Raw genomic sequence first — 12,500 nt, 5'->3', positions numbered from 1 at the left:
TATTTATCTTTATCTTTTTTATCGTGTCTCACGAAAGAGAACTTAATTAGCAGGACTGTTTAAAATTTATCCCCGTAACTCAGTCGAACAATCGACGAATTCTATTAGAATGCTAAACGAAACGTCGACGAGTTGCATATTCTTTTAACAATTTCTTCTTTCTATTGTATTTTTCTTTTTTCTTTTTTTTTTTTTTTTTCTTTTTTGCATTCTCTTTTCTTCTCTCCTTTGTTATCCATGATCAAAATGTTTTGCAGGAAAAGAGTTAAAGAAGAGTTTCGTCGTTACAAACGCATGGATGGTTTTTTCTTTCTTTCTACTTCTTTTTTCTTTTTTTTTTTTTTCTTCTTTATCATCGTCTTCTGCATTTTAATTAGAGTCCGTTAAAAAAAAAAAAAAGAGGGAAGACCTCTTGTGTTCTTCGCGAAGAAGAATTACGCTCGAATTTGTATTATTTAATTCTCGATTAGAAAGAATCTTTTATTTAATTCTCTATTAAAAACAAATCCATTGGTAATGAAAAAAGAAAAAAGAGAAACGATTTGTTATCGTAAATTGTACATTTCTCTGTCTCTCTTTCTCTCTCTCTCTCTGTTCCTCACCCTCCCTTTCTGTCTCTTTCTCTCTGTCTATCTGTCTCTCTCTTTTCCTATTTATCGTGAAACGAAACAATTCGTGTTAGGGGAAAAAAAAAAAAGAAAAAAAAAAGAAAAAGAAGAACGATGCAGAAAGAAAGAGAGGACAATTGAAGTGTAGCGGATAACTCGTACGCGTTTTATTATCATGGCGAATACATCAAATAAAAGAATTCTTGTGTGTGAACAACGCGATAGCAGGTCTCGTTCGTTTTGTTTTGTTTTATTTATTTTTTGTTTGGTTTTTACTCTCTTTTTCTTGTTCTTTTCCTTTTTTTTCTCCCTTCCCCCCTCTATCTCTCTCTTTGTCTGTCTGTCTTTCTTTTTCTTTCTCTGAGACAAACGGAAGGCCCCTGAGAGACTATCGCAGCAATGTATATGAAATCGTTCAAACTCCGTTCGAATGGAAAACTCTTCTTTGATAAATCAAAACGTTTTTGTTTCAACGAGATTTAAACTGAACTACGTGCGTGTCATTTTATTGTGTGTTAAAAAAGAAAAAAAAAAGAAAAGAAAAGAAAGAAAAAAAGGATAGAAGCAGAGTGGGTCGGGGGAGGGGGGGATGATAATGGTGAGATTGGTGATATTTGGTGATGGTTAATTACCAAACAGAATCGCATACGGCTTTGGTGCATAAAGTCGGAAAATTAATTTTTCCACGATAATTGTGCGACGATATAAAACGCGCGTCAATTTTTTATCTCACTTTTACGAAATATTGTAGATGTTGTGTTAGTCAGTTAACAGTGTTGGTAGTTGGTAAAAAAAGAAGAAGAAAAAATAAAAGAAAAAACACATCGACAAAATTTTAATGCGACGAAATTAAGATCAACGTCATCCTATCGTTTAACAAATTATTTCTGTACATACATGCATACGTATATACACAAGATACGTACATATGCATACATGTATGCATGTATGTATAGATATATATATGATGCGTACGTATGTATTACGTATATATCTACAAACGAATCTAAAAGTAAATTAGTGTAACTTATCTCAATGAATGTTATCGGGAGAATACGAATAATCGCGTATAATTTGATTAACCTCTGCCAGCTGTCTTAATGATATTGATGTTATAATTTTACATATGAGAAACGACTGAAGGACCATTTTTAATATTGTGATAGTAGGAAAGTATTAAAAATTAAAAAAAAAAAATAAATAAATAAATAAAAAAGAAATGAAAAGCAGCCTAATCAACGGCTTATTATTCGTATAAAGTACAAATATAAAAGTGCACATGTATTACGCATACATATATATTGTACAATCTGCTGAAATCCATGACGAATACGATCGATAAAAACCTTTCATTTATTATCGGTAGAAGGAAAATTGTAATCTGGATAAAAAAAAAAAGAAAAAAAAAATGAAAGAATGAAAGAAAAAAGAAGAAATAAAAGAGAAAAAAAATGGGGGAACTTTAATTGCATTCGATAAGATGCACTTTTTAATGGCGCCTCCTTGATTGAACGCCGGAAGGATGGAATTTAATAATAATAATAATAATAATAATATTAATAATAATAATAATAATCGTGAAACGGCGCTTGGCCTTGAGATTAGCGAAGCATAGATCGAGGTCATGATTGAAAGTCTTTTCAATAGCGGATTAGATTGTGACGTTTGACAGAGACAACAATGGTCGGACGCAATTTTACATCTATCTGATGCACCGGATGCGTTCTTCATTCGCGACAGTGCAGAAACTTCGTCATTGACGTCACGATGATTCTCTTATTCTTTTCCTTTCCTTTTCTTTTCTTTCCTTTTGTTTTTTTTTTTTTTCATTTTTCTAAACTCCCCTCGCCCACTCTCTCTCTCTCTCTCTCTCATTCTCTCCCTCCATTTTTCTCTATCTCTTTCTCTATCTATCTCTCTCTTTCTCTCTCTTTCTTTCATCATTCCGATCATAGATATTTCGCATGTGGGCATTGGATCGCGTTCTCTTCGCACGTTGCACTTTGCATCCTGCATTCCACGTTCGGTCGTCTCTCTCAAAGCTCTTTACCCTCCTGTTCCCCATCCCTCTCGCTTTTTGTTCTTTTTTCTCTTATTTTTCTTTCACCTTCTTCCTCCTCTTCTTCTTCTTCCTCCTCTTCTTCTTCTTCCTCCTCTTCTTCTTCTTCTTCTTCCTCCTCCTCTTCTTCTTCCTCCTCCTTACTTTCCTCTATCTCCCGTCGAAAAGCGTCCTCCTCGTGTCCTCGACGGGATCGGATTACGTCTACGCGAGCCGCGCGACGTATGCGGATGCAGATATGCGGCTGCACCTCCTCTCTCGTCACGTGCAAGATGCCTTCCACCTACGTATCGAGGACGCCGCCTCATATTTCCACGTTATTGTCTGTCTCTTTTTTATTTTTCTTTTTCTTTTCATTCCTTTTCTTTTTGATTTTCTTTCAGCGGTAACATAGCATGTCAATTTTTTTACTATGTTATATTCTTTACGAAATCGATAAAATTTATTTTGCATATATATGTATATATATATATATATATATATATATATATATATATATATATATATATATATATATATTCACACACGTATACATGTATTTTATTTTTATACTCGTATATTTGATGTAAATGTACATATACATATATATATATATTTATTTATTTATTTATTTATTTATTTGTTTGTATATATATATACATGTGGTATGTATGTATAGATGGGTCAAAAAAAGTCAACAAGTCGCGATATAAACGATAATCGAGAATCCTTACTTACCGACATATTCATCACGTAATAGACATTGTCTACAAGCGTCCTCTATTCATTCGGATCGTAATCAACGTATCAATTCGTCATATCGATAAAACAGTTTCACGTTTAATTCAAATATCTTGAATATAAAATAATTGGTGATAGACATTGATAGGATAATTGTTAGATGATTTCATTCATATTCTTATCGGAAGCAATAGATTTTTCCATATACGAAGAGCATTAAATGATGCTGTAATATAAATAAACGATTGTTAACGTTACGGCAATTATATTATTATTTTTCTTTTTTTTCTTTTTTGTAAGTACAGAGTTTCTCCTTAAAAAAATTACAGTCTCTTTCAGAAATGTCGCAATGCCGAATCGTACTGAGCATCGTAATAAACGCTCTCTAATGTACGTAATTTTAGCGGGATATGCGTTAGATTAGGATAAGCAGGTTATTTCAATGTAATATTAAATAACTACTTTAAGTAATGGATATCGAGCTACTCGAATTCTATCTACATTTTTTTTTTATTTGTTATTTTTTTTTTATTTTCTCTTTCTTTTAATTTAAAGATATTTATTTGCAAAGCGTCATCGTCTGTCGAATAAGCAATTGTGTGTAAATTAACGCGTGGGAAGTTGCCTCGCATCTCAATAGTTAAGAAGGACGAATTTTAGAGACGACGCCTGCTTTTTTTTTCTTTTTTTTCTTTTTTTTTTTTTTTCTTTTTTTATTATTCTTTTTCTTTTCTTTTCTTTTTCTTTTTTTCTCTTTTTTTTTTACGATTAATTCCAATGATATATCAGGGTCGGAATTTCAATTGGCAATCCTGACTTATTACTTTAATGGGATATCTGATTTGACCTACTTTCGTGCACGTCATCTTTTCTCTCATACAATTAATATGATCTATTGGCAATAGATCGAAGAAATATTTCGAAATTGATCGAAAAGATTGATATTACTTACGTGTTATGATTTAAATCCGACTTAAAGATTTCAATTACTTAACAAAGATTTTTCATTAAATATTTATAACGAAAAAAACGAAAAAAAAAATTAAAGTTATGCGATTAAATTACGAAATCTATCTCGTGAACCAATAATAATCGTGAATATATGTAAGTGTTCGATAATTATAATAATGGACTAAATAAAGAAATAAAAAAGAAAAAAAAAAAGATTTATTTCATGATTTATCTCGTGCTACACAATTATTTGTGTTTTAATAATTTACGAAGAACTTAGGAACAAAAAAGAAGAAAAGAATTAAAAAAAATGTACTATTCAAAAGCACTCTGCAAAATTGCTCGATAAACATTATTCTGTTTTTGTTTATTTTAATAATTGACTAAGCCATTTACTTTTCGTTATACTTTTTTTTTTTTTTTTTTTTTTTTTTTTTTTTTTTTTTTTTTTTGTTGGAAAAATTTTCCTCTCCATCCAAGTAGCCGACTACTTAGAAAGGAAAAATATAAGAACATAATGAATTTGTTATCGTATATTTCATTTCAATTTTCCATGAATATTTTCATACTTTCGGAAACGTCACAGAAAGAAAAAAAATATCATTATAGAAGAAGAAGAACATACTAATATTATTCTATATTATGTTAACGTTATTATAATTATAAAATATAAGTGAATACTATCGTTTAATATCTTTTTTTTTTCCTTCAATAAAATTGAAATACTTTTTCTTACAAGTCATGTTTAAGATATTCGAATAATTTCTTCTAAAATATTCCAAATCGTGTATGAGTTATCAAATGAAGAAAAAAAAGTAATAAATAAATAAAAAATAATAAAAAAAAAAGAAAAAAGAATTAAAACCATATATTTTTACATGATACTCGTAAAACGTGTTTAGTATATATAAAACATTATATATAAATATTATATACAAACAAGATATATAAAACCTTTTCATTCGTTGCAACGATATTTTTTCGACGTGTGAAAGTAAAGATATTAAATGATTTTTCTTTTCCTCATTAAAAATGAAACATTTTATGATTTAGATATGTATTAGAATTTACATTCTAACAGTAACTGAGTAGGTACTTGAAAAAAATATTTTATAACGTAATACCGGAAGAGAAAAAAAGGAAATAAAAAGAAAAATATGTTCTAATACGCGCAAATGTCTGAATATCTTAATCTCGAAAAAATAAATAAATAAATAAATAAATATATATATATATATATATATATATATATATATATACACACATCATATATGACTTTAGTATACAATTTGATAATAATCCATTTTAATTATTACACGACACACGTGTGTACGTATGTAAGTTCGATAAGTTATTGAGAGGATCGCGGAAGAAAAGTAACGGAAGTGATGAAGAAAAAGCATGAGATGAATAAATAAAAAATAAAAAAAAAACAGAAAGAGAAAGAGAGAGAGAGAAGAAGAAGAAGAATAATAATCATTGGTACAATCATCGGAGTCACTGCAATCAAGGCTTGCGATCAAAGTACGTAGAGATGCATGCACCAGGTGCATCTCTCTTCTTTTACCAAGTAGTAGGTAGGTAGGTGCAAGTGCGTTGACCGGTATCGGCACACTTGCCGTTTGCCTGACCCACGGATGCTTTTACTTTTTATCAAATCGGCCAATGCCATTGCGACTTTGGCAAGGTGGACAACTGAGTTTTCTTTTCTTTCTTTTCTTTTTCTTTTTTTTTTTTTTCAATTTATTTATTTATTTAATTTTTTTTTTTTTTTAACGAGTGAACTTCCTCGTCGTTAATGCATTATTGCATTACGTACTTCTTAATGTACGCAATGCAACATGTACGGATTCTATGGAAAAGACAGAGAAAAAGAGAGAGAGGGAAAGAGAAAGAGAGAGAGAGAGAGAGAGAGAAAGTAAGAGAGAGATAGAAAGATGTTCATTCGCTTACACGTGTAACGGTACGACAACATCAATGATTGTTTCGAGTCGATGGTCGACCTCTGGCCGGACACGTTATAAGAGTGCAGATGTCTCGATCGATCATCAGAGCTCTAAGACTCTCTCTTTATGGCATGTGCCTCCTACCGATCGTTTGTCTGATGAACACCCGTTACAATGATGCTAATTCGTATAGAGATTTTATAGATAAACGAAAGAAAGAAATGATATCCTCCTTTTCGATTTCTTCTTCCTGTTTTTTTTTCTTTTTTTTTTTTTTTTCTTTTTAATTATTTATTATTATTATTATTATTATTATTATTATTATTTCATTATTGCCATTATCGTTATGATTATTATATTTATTAATTATCATTATTCGTTAGTTCCAAAGGTTTATATCTTTCGTCATTAATTTATACCTATTTGATTTATTATAGGATCTAAAATTGATTCATATTATTTCCTTTATTTCTTATTAATTTATTTTTTCTTTTTTATTTATTTATTTATTTATTTATTTATTTATTTATTTATTTATTTATTTTTTTTTTTTGTTAACTCTCATAACTCACATCAAGCATTAATTTCGTTAACTTTATTAATTTCTTTTAATCTATTTTATCATTCATTAAATTATCATTTATCGTAATCATTTTGTCAATGATTAATTTATCTGTTATCTTATTTATTTATTTATTTATCCTATTTAATTTATTTATTCCTTAATCTTTGTCATTATTACGTATTAATTATTCGATAAAAAAGAAGAATTTCGATTCGCGAGTCTTGATTTTTCTCCTTTTCTTTTACTTTTGTATATCTTTTGATATGAATAACGATTTAAGATACGATTAACGATTTAATTTTATCTAAAAGAAAGGAAGTTATTAAACATGTATTCGTATATTCGATATGTATTTGTAAAGTGTCGGACAGAAAAAAAAAAGAAAAAAGAAAAAAAAAAAGGAAAAAAAAAGAAAAAAAATAATTCGCTGTATTGATTCAAGTAGGAAGATTAACTCCCGAGTGGACAGTACGAGCTTAAATAAACCTTTTAGCGATTATTACATAGTCGTTCAGTATTCGATCGGCCACACCTATCTCTGCGCACGCCACGTTTTCAAGTCCATTTTAATTTTTATTTCTTTTTTTTTCATTCGTTCTTTTTTTTTCTTTTCCTTCTTCTTCTTCTTCTTTTTTCTTTCTTTTTTTTTTCTTCTTCCTTTTCTTCTTTCATTAACCTCTCGCTGTTGGGGTCCGAGTTAATAGAACTGCACCTTAACACGCGACACGATATCTCTTAGCTTGGTGATACTGTACATAAATATCTATATATGTATTCGTACATGCTATTTATTTATTTATTTATTTATTTATTTATTTATTTATGCGTTATCTCAACAGTAAAGAGTTTCTTTATGATCGAGTTAAGAAACGAGAAATATAACAGATGATCGTTTCCGAAATTATTTGAGATGTAATATAATTTTTACGGATCTTCGGTTCATATTAAAAATATAATTTTGCTATGTGCATGCGTATTATTTGTGTATTTATTCTATAAATTAAATCGTCCAATATATGAGCTTAACACTTAAGTTCTAATTAAAAACTAATGGATATTTTAAAGATCGATAAATTCGTAGAAAAAATGTTGCATATGCAACGATAAAAAAAAAAAATAAGCTTCTCACTGCGATAGACTCAGTCTACACTAAATAAATACACTACAACATTACAATAAATAAATATATATATATTGAAATTTTTGTCAAATCAAAAAGAAATATAAATATATAATAGATATTGCAAATTATAATATGTATCATTTATTATCCAATTAATGAATCTTTATTTACGTTCGAAGAAAGTAACAAATACAATCGTAAAAATAAAATCAATTCTTTTTTATTTCTTCTTTTTTTTTATTTTATTTATTTATTTATTTAGTTTTTCTTTTTCTTTTTTTGTTTACAATAGGTACATAATGTTTGTACGACGTTATAACATATGCGCCACCATTTCAAGCGTGACACGAAATAGATGAAAGAAATGTCGAGGCGCGTGCGTGCATTCGTAACGCAAATTAATTGTGAACGGGTGAATGCACCGTTACGAGCACCTTCCGTGATGCGTTATGGCAATTTCGTTGAATTCTCATAGAGCGACTCGGCACATCTAATACCGGAAGATGATGATGCCGTCCTTTGCTCTAACGGATCTATGAACTCCTGACGATGGGTGGATCGATGTCTCGAACTAATTAAACGATCTCTCAGATAGATCCTACTTTTATAACTATCTCTATTCTCTCTCTCTCTCTCTCTCACTCTCTCTTTTTCTTTCTCTCTCTCTTTCTCTCTCTCTTTCTCTCTTTATGTCTATATATCTCTCTGTCTCTCTTTCTGTCTGTAAATCGTTCCGAACCATGAATTAAATTATTCATTGATCCGTGAATAATTAAACGTGAACAAAGCGAGACAATTCTATTCGTGTTACGTGAATAAATTAAAGCATTGACTTTTGTTTCTATGATCAAAATGATTTGTAAAGTATTATTACTGTGTGTCTGAAAGGACGTATGGATAGAAAGAAGAAGAAAAAAGAAAAAGAAGTAGAAAAAAGAGAGAGAGAAAAAAATCTATTTTAATTTGTCCCCGTTGTCATGTCGTATTGTTGTTAATGAATTTTTTAACTTGACAATTTTTAACTGAATAAAAAATATCGCATATATTTATAATTCGTACGTGTACGAATGATTAATGTACTACGGAAAAAAAAAAGAAAAGAAAAAAAAATGTGAAAGAAAGATAGAAAGATTGATTGATTGATTAAAATCGATTTTAATTTATAAAAAATTATTTTAAGTTCGAATTACAAGATTATAATCTGTCAATAGATCAAATGTCAAAGGGATGGAGGGAGGGAGGACAGTGAACGATGAATTTGTTTGATCAATTTTACGTACTTTATTTGAAGATTTAATAAATATCATTTTTCTTATACATTTGGCAAATTAAAACAATGCTTTTTAATAAGATTAAAGCGTATGACGACGACGGAAGATACTTCTGTCTAAAAAATGATAACTAAATATTAAAATTGAATATTAGATAATATATCTAAGTATTAAATTTTTTTAAGATTTATTTTCAATAGTCAAAGTATTTAAATACGTAAAACAGTTTCCGTTCGTTAGACGTATAAAAGTAAATTTATTAAATTTTGTTGCATCAATTTTTTTTTTTTTTTTTTTTTTTTTTTTTTTTTTTTTTTTTTTTTTTAAGACGTCAATGAAATGAAACGTTTTATGATCCTCATAATAAAAAGTAAGGATAATGCTCGATCGATACTGCAGTTTGGCCGCACCTTATCTCTCTCTCTCTCTCTCTCTCTCTCTCTCTCTCTCTCTCTCCCTTTTTCTTTTCTTTTCTTCTTTTTCTTCCCTCTCTTTTCATTTATTTTCTTTTCTTTCTGCGTCATAATGCCTTTAGGGACGAATCGCATCGTCGCTGCTGTTTGGTATCGTTAGTTGTGACGTGCGATAAATGGCGATATGAGTTTAGCCTCGACAATTATGTATCGAGTGACAGAATGCGTCAAACCATCGTCACGCCTACCGCGAGTTATCAAAGAAGTGAGAAAAAGAAAAAAACAAAAAGATAATAATCGAATCTCTCTTTTTCGATGAGCTTGATTTTTGATTTTATTTTTTCATTTTTATTTTTATTTATTTATTTATTTATCATTTTTTTCTAAATACAATTCAGTTTGTATGTGAAACAATGTTTATCCGACGATCGGTACGATTATTATCAAAACGAGATATGTCATAATATTCGTATATTATAATATTTTCTATTATAAATAATATATTTTTTTCATTGACGAACATTGTTTTTAGAATTTTCGTTTTCTTTTCTCTTAATACAATTCAGTTTGCATTTGCATTTGCCCGATGATCGAGTCGATTATTATAAAAATGATCTATAAAATGTATAGATTTATATATTATATTATTATGTATAGATTTATATTTTATATTATAAATTATATTTCGTAATTATATATATATATATATATATTATTATATTATATTTATATATTTTAAATTACTTCGTGTGATTTATTATATAAATACATACAATGTTAAATTCGACTTAGATTATTTTCATAATATTATTGGGATAAAAATTGATGAAAAAAATAAGAATAAATAAATTATAATATTTTTATTTATTTATTTATTTATTTATTTATTTATTTATTTTTATTTATTTTCATCATTTATATGCGAAAACGCGATGACGCCCGAGAAGAAGACGAGCTGTATTTAATGGAGCGGAGTCATCGAAACGTTTGCGTTAAAATTTGCTCCTTGTCGACAGATTTTTCACACGAATTTTTTTTTTTTTTTCGATGTCGAAAGCTCTCGTAAGCCTTTAAAAAAGCCAACGAGATAATTTATATCACGACTATCTTGACGGAAATATCAGAGTTAATTGCCACTAAATATACATATATACATGTGCACCTATATGCCAAAAGTTTCACTTTCGTACGATTAAAAAAGCTACTTTAACGCTTTTTTGGATCTTTTCTTTTCGTTTCTTTTTTTCCCTTTTTTTTCTTTTGATTTTTTTTTTTTTTGGTGTCGACGTAACTTCTTCCCAGAGCGATTTAAAATCCGCGAAGCGTGTAACTCGGGTAAAAGTAACGTATGCTTGTTCTTCTCACAAAAAAAAAAAACCTTTTACTATCATGATTTACGACGTAAATAGAACGAGGAATCGCGATTGAATTTAAATCGATCGTTACGATCGTATTACATTTTAAATGAATGTAAATCCTAGTAATTTTCGTTGCTTAGTTAATTAGCAGATAAGACCTATCATTAAAATTAACGACTAATCGATCAAAGATATATATTGGTCAAGGATCAACAATTAATTTATAAACTATTACGTTTTAAGGATATGTCAGTGAATTTAATATAAAAGAAAAAAAAAGAAATAAAAAAAAATAAAAAACAAGAAAATAAAAATCCAAAGGTCATCGTCGTCATCATCATCATCATCATCATCATCATCATCATCATCATCATCATTATGAGCATGTTGATTCAGAACGATCCTTACGATTGAGAAAGCCTAAGAGAAGAAAGAGACAGGGAGAAACTATTACGCCTCCGAGAATCGATAGTCTCGATGGATTCTTTCCTCGAACAAAATCGACGACGCAGCGTTTGCTCAAATCGTGGGCTGTCTGCGATTTAGTATTCTCCGACCTTAAAGATCGGGGACGAGTGTCTCACCAAAGTTCCCACGTAATTTTCATCAGAATTTCTACGATCTAGAAACTTCGTAAACTTTTCAGATTTATCCATGAATATTAATACATTATTTAATTGATTTTCTCTCTGTGTATTAATAATAAATAATAAATAATAAATAATATTAATAATGTATTATATAATAAATTTAAGTATAACATAATAATAAAATAGAGGATAAACATAAGTTTGAATGGTCTTTCTTTTTCTTTTTTCTTTTTTATGAAGAAAGTAGAGCAATTTTTTATGATTTTTTTATTTCTTCTTTTCTTTTTTTGTTTTTTTCTTGCGTGCTTATTTATTTTATTAAAAAAAATATCATAATAAGTGAGTACTTCGAGGAATATTTTCAAAAAAAGAAAAAATAAATAAATAAATAAAATAAAAGAATAAATAAATAAAAATAAAAGATTAGAACATTCCATTATTTTATTGAAGTTACCAATGTCAAAGAAAAAGCAGTATAGTTTTGTTAACGACATTAGCGATACCAATTGTCCAATTATTATCAAAAATGAAAAAGAAGAAATATAGGTAGCCTTCAAAGTATATTAAAAAAAAAAAAAATAAATAAATAAATAAATAAATAAATAAATAAATAAATAAATTAGTCACTTTAAAAAAAAACGGATTTTTAATATTTTCATTTAATAACAAATCTATAAGAGATTGAATATTCTCGTGAGATTTTTGATAAAAAAAATTCAATAGGTTTCTAATGATTTCCAAAAAAAAAAGAAAAAAAGAAAAAACTATCACTCTTAAAAAAGTATTCCTCCATTAGAATGATTACATAATTATATGAAAAATAATCGTGGCAAAATTTTATTTTAATAATCAGTCTCCGTAGTTTTTCAAAATATTAATGACCACCGATTTGAAAA

The 12,500-nt window shown here is 28.4% G+C and overlaps 1 protein-coding gene across 3 annotated transcripts in view; it reads left to right on the top strand.

Moving 5' to 3' along the window:
• Nucleotides 1-12,500, top strand: part of Wdr62 (WD repeat domain 62) — a 119,291-nt gene that overhangs the window by 52,178 nt on the left and 54,613 nt on the right. The gene's annotated exons all lie outside the window — the stretch shown is intronic.

Source organism: Vespa mandarinia, chromosome 7, assembly GCF_050613455.1.
Source record: "Vespa mandarinia isolate Hongniang chromosome 7, ASM5061345v1, whole genome shotgun sequence".
Taxonomy (NCBI): Eukaryota; Metazoa; Arthropoda; class Insecta; order Hymenoptera; family Vespidae; genus Vespa; species Vespa mandarinia.
The sequence above is the reverse complement of the archived record's forward strand: the minus strand, read 5'-3'. Positions and strand labels throughout refer to the sequence as shown.